The following is a 5,826-nucleotide window of genomic DNA, read 5'->3' as shown; positions in this document are numbered from 1 at the left end:
GGAGGCTGCGTCTTGATGCAGACCCAGGTTGCCGCTGGGACGCCATATTACGAGGGTGGGGGAAGCATCGAGCACAAGGTTCTCGCATTTCTCGTAGGAAGGAAGGTAGGTAGGTAGGTAGTTAGGTAGGTAGGTAGGTAGGCAGATACGGCTCAAGACGGCCAGCCTGCAACAAGGCACACCAAAGGAGTGTGAGTTAAGCGCAAAGAACCGGGGGCCCAAGTATCGGTCACTTTGTACCCTGTCAGATGCCTCTCAAATCCATTCAAGTACTAGCTAGCACACTCTCTGCAAGCCAGTGGAGAAGTTTAAGGCAAGGCTGCACTTGCAGGTTCAGTCGAACCATCGCCGCTCAGGTAGAAATGCAAACAACACCGGAAACTTCTCTACGAGTAACTTGAGGATGATGGTCGTAACGCCAGACTACTCACATTCCATCTGAAATTCATACTAATTGATACCACAATCGTGCTTGTCCTCAGCCAATCCTTCAAATCTCATGCAGTCCATTGTATGTCGGGTTCTCTACTTCCCATGGTCTGTAGAGCAAAATATTTTGCACTCTGCGGCAGATTTTATTTATCAAATATTTTAATGCCACTTCCTTTTGCTTAACCCTTTCAGTCACACAATTATCCACTCAATATTTTGGCCCGAATTTCGTCACCGAGGGGTTTTTGGGGTCGCTGATCACGAATCTGAGGTCAGAATTGGATAATTTCTAAATCCAAGATGGTGGATGTGAAATCGGAAAAACTATCATCAACCGAAAATCAAATTTGTACATATATATTAATAGTCATGCGAACTTGCAGGTAAATAAACTGTGACAAGGCCAAGAGGGTCACGAAGATGAGAATACAGGAAGAAGAACAAACAACATGACGAAGATTCGAAAAAATCTTAGCAGATTTTCCGTTACGCTAGTGTATTTTCTCCCCTCCCCCCTAATCTTTAAAGCGTCTTAAAATATTACCTCGTGCACATTGTACGCGTGTGTATTCTTTGGGTTCCTGAGTTATGTCACAGGACGTTGAACATCTGCTCTGTCCTCTTTGACTCCGCGCATGTGTACCTCATGTCCTGGCATGTGAACCTCGACCAGGGTCAGGGTCCGTGCTGCAAATAGTGCCGATGGGCTGATCGCATGGTGTTTTTTTTTGTTTCTCTTTTTCTTTTATGGTCGAGATATTGTGCCAGGATTGAAGTGAGTAGTGCGGATTCAAGAACGGTATTATAGGCATAACCTAAAAAAAACATCGTATAAGAGGTATAGATAGGCGTGACGTGACGAGGTGATCAGGTGGGAATTGAACGCAGAAAAAGTAATGTGACAATTTTTTGCTACTATACTACATGACCTGCAGCTGTTTGCCGAGCTAACATTACGTGAACTTAACGTAAAGCATATGATAAGTATTCAAGGTACGGAATTAGCAGATGGTAAATATTATTGGTCACGGACTGTTCAAAGGCTTGAAAACAACCGTGAATATACGGTGATATTGGCTTTTGTTAATAAATTTGTCACGTACACTGATGGTAATTCGCATAGACCAAATATCATTATTATGCAATTTAGGCCAGTGGAATTTTGAAAGGGTGGTGGACACGTGTCCTTGGTACTCGAAACGCGTCATCTATATTTCTCAATTAATCACTTACAGGGGTTCAAGAAATGATTGTTCAAAATCAGTTTTCCAAAATAGGTTATGTTATGAAGCGATGCCGATAGATTATGGCGCCCTTTGACCTGCCAAGCGTGCTTAATAATTCCATACGCATCATATTGGGTCTGAAGTAAAAGATAGGTATAAAAAAAAAGAGCAAACAGATATGATCAAGTGGGTTACGGAATGCATCATCGTGGGTGGACCTGCTTTTCCCTCACATCTATACTCTGTGCCTCGATCCCCATGATGTTTTATAATATCGTCAACGTTACATTTTTACAAACTGTACAAACGTGGTCATACATACTTGAATAAACAAATTTCTTCATGCGTAAGAAAGCTGGAGGCAAAACGAGAACAAAAGAAATATCGTCACGTTTGAGAGAAGTTTGAAATAAGGTTTCGAATAGGTTATACATTGTTATTCAAATCTCCGGAAACGTAAAGCGTCGCTTTAAATTTAGAGATGACGTTGAATCAGTGTGAGAATTCAATTTAAACTGTTTAATAATATCTATAAACACGATATTAATGTACACATTCACTATACAATTAGCCGCAGTAATGCGACCTGAAGGAAATTGGAGAGAAGAAAAGAATTTTTGTTATTATTTAATATGCGTTATGCAAGTTTTTAAATTAACTTTTCTCACTCCCAATAACTTAAAACGTACTATATATTATATTGTATAAATAGTACACAATTTTAAACGGAAATCCGCCTTACGAGAGGGCTTATTTAGGTACATTTGACTTCCGAACATTCGACTACAATATTGAACAATGCCTAACGTACACGAAGTTATAATGGTCATTATAATTAATCATTGCGGCGCAACTAGGGTTGCGCAAGCGTATGAACAAGGAAAGAGAAAACGAAAAAGAAATCGTTTAGGGATAATAAAATTTAGCCTATAAGAACGTGAAAATTTTTTCACACGATCACTGCAGTTGATTATGGATTTTGGTTTTGATTTTCTGTAACAATAATTGCTGTAAAAAAAAAGTTGTTATATGTTGGGATTAATATTAATATTCTTAGCTTTGACTCTCGATATTTTTTTTTTCTCACAATCATCACCATTGGTACATGCATAATAATATAATTCAATGATAATTATACAGTGTGAATTTCTTTATGTATGCACATTTAGAATAATATTACATAGCAGATAATTTGCCAAATTTTTGCCATCAACTTTGTACATATCTATACATAAATCGAATGGGTAATTAGAGTTTATTTGACCATTTATGTTTCTTCACTTATTAAAGTTTATATATTATATATTTTGTTATTTTTTTTTCGTTCAGTTTTCTCTTTGTATTCTGAGCAAGATATATTCCCAGTCTGAGCAGCTGTCGCAAATGTAAATATAGATAATTTATTGATCAATGAAGTGTGGGGCCAAGATTATATCGCCTGAAAATAACTTTGTGTAAAAATACGAATTTTTCAATCCGGCGAGACGAGAAAATAAAATTTTGCGAATGGCAAATATTTTTTATCGTATTATTAAGAATTTTACAATTTTTTTTGTTGTGTGTACAGAGAAAATGAGATAGTAAAATGTCGGATCTGTCGATCTAAAAGATCTAAGGAATTAAAAATTTATAACGTACCTAGTAAGTAAAATGTTACTTTCGATTCAATGATTAAAGAAAATAATTCTTGCTAGACCCGCAGATTCTTTTTTCTGCTTTTGAAAATATTTTTTTGCCGTTGATACAAGGATTTTCTGTACATATATACGATAAATTATATGTCACGCGTCACTTCGTTCACGAAGTACGAAATTGAGGTTAGAGTCGCGTAATGTCAGATTTGTTCGCCACAGCGTATCCGCGCAGTACGGAAAGGACCACTTTGCGCACTGCTATGACTTAAAAGTGGTCTTTTCTGCACTCGGCGCATGCGCATTTGCAGACTGACTTGACTGTCATGGAAACGAGTACTTTGTGTACGGAAAAACGCGTAAAACATGCTCGAGTTACATAAATATTGTTTTTATTCGCCAGTTTCGATTTTTGTCTTTTGTTTTTTGCCGTACAAACGTTCAATCTCATTAGTTTGAAGATAGATACAGTACTAACGGGGAAAAATAATTAAGAACCAAATATTACAAATGAATATAAAACGTGTATTTGAATTAAATGCATTGAGAATTACCGCAGGCAGGCATACACAGTATTGGGAATTTAGGAAGAAAATTAAAATCTTCTTAAAAGATTAGTCCATTTGAAGAGCATCACACTTCGGAAAATTTTACCAAAATTCGTCAATATTTTTTAATAATTTAATGAAATAATTACTTCTGTGAAAATTGAAAAAGAAATTGTAACGAAAAAAAAATTCCCAAGCTAATCAGTATAAGCGGTTTGACAATCTTGCCACTTGTCGAGCATTCCGAAACATCTATACAATATTCATTTTATTCTTCCTATAATACATTAATCTAATTTACGCGTAGAAACTTCGAAATGCCAAACTTCCTTCAATTAGTTCGTTTGTTCGCTTGTTATAATACGACAATAATTTAACAAAGTAAAAATTATTGACCTAGATTTATGTACAAAATAAAAAAAAATTAAAAATAATAATAGAAAAAAAAAAATACAAACCATGACCAAAAAAAAAAAAAAAAAAATGCAATCGTGTATAACCTCAGTCGTTCGTTACATTAGATCTATGCTCGCACAAGTTTATCATCTAAATTCTACAAGATTCATACAAATTCGCTGCAAGCTTAAATTATACGCCACGTATATGTCATTGCTTCAATTTATTACAGTTATTATAAATAGATATTATTATTATTATTATATATATATATATATATATTGTTGTAGTTGATCAGGATTTTGAAACTATAATTTATGTATAGGCAGATTTAACATAGATTTCTGAATACAAATAAAAACAATCGTATCATATTATATTTTCTTTGCAAATGTGTTATTGAATTGTATGTGTGTGTGTGTTTTTTGTCATAAAAAAAAAAAAAAAAAAAAAAAAAAAAAAAAAAAAAAAAAAAAAAAAAAAAAAAAAAAAAGATTGCAAATTTACGACGAACATAAAATAACAGAAAATGTGTATAACAAGGTGATTTGCTTATTAATTGTTGCTTCCCTTTAATTTAATATTTCTTTCTTCCCTTTATTCGAGGGTTGTTTTTTTTTTTTTTTTTTTTTTTTTTTTTTTTTAGGATTCTTCTAACTTTCCTTCTCGTTTTTGCCGTATCGTTTTAACACGCGCACATAAAACGCAAGCAACACTTCATTGTACAATATTATTACTACAAATACTTAATTCTTCCGTTACGAATTGTATCGACGAAGCTTACTGGCATCGATATAACACTTAAAACTTACACATCGATTAATGCATAGTGATCATAATGACAATCGTGATAATGATGATAACAATAATAATAACAATGACAACAATAACAATAATAATAATAATGGCGATGATGATGATGATGACGATGATAGTGATAGATAAGTTTTTATATATATCAGCATTGCACAGCATTTTTTTTTTTTTTTTTTTTTTTTTTCTTACCATATGCATGTTCCGCAGTAGAATTACAACTGACATATTTTTAATATACATATATCGTATGATTTTTTTTTTATATTCATTGTTGATATTTCATAGCTGAGAATTATTTCATCATATATATATATATATATATTTATATGTATATACATCCGGCAATTATTTAATATTACGGATATATAATAATTTTTATACAAGTTCATGCAACTCCGGGCTAGCTATACATATAATATATATGTATATATATATAATATTAGGGAGATAAAAGTTGTTTGGTTTATTAATTGTTTTTTTTCTCATTTTTTCTTATTGTTATTTATATTATTTTTTAAATATCACAATCTATATGATAATAGTGAGAAGTCGTTACATAATTTTATAAGAGCTTGCCCTATACGTGTAAATACATGCGTTTCAACCTGATAATTAATTAACGATCCAGGATTTTTATTCCGTAACGATCAAAAATCAATGATTATTTTTTTCATACATTATTTTATATTCTATACAGCTAATTTTTTTTTTTTTTTCATCGTTATAACAATCGTCATTTTCAATTACACATTCTCAATCAATTTACACGTTACATAC

The sequence above is a fragment of the Diprion similis genome, chromosome 10, assembly GCF_021155765.1.
Source record: "Diprion similis isolate iyDipSimi1 chromosome 10, iyDipSimi1.1, whole genome shotgun sequence".
Taxonomy (NCBI): domain Eukaryota; kingdom Metazoa; phylum Arthropoda; class Insecta; order Hymenoptera; family Diprionidae; genus Diprion; species Diprion similis.
The sequence above is the reverse complement of the archived record's forward strand: the minus strand, read 5'-3'. Positions refer to the sequence as shown.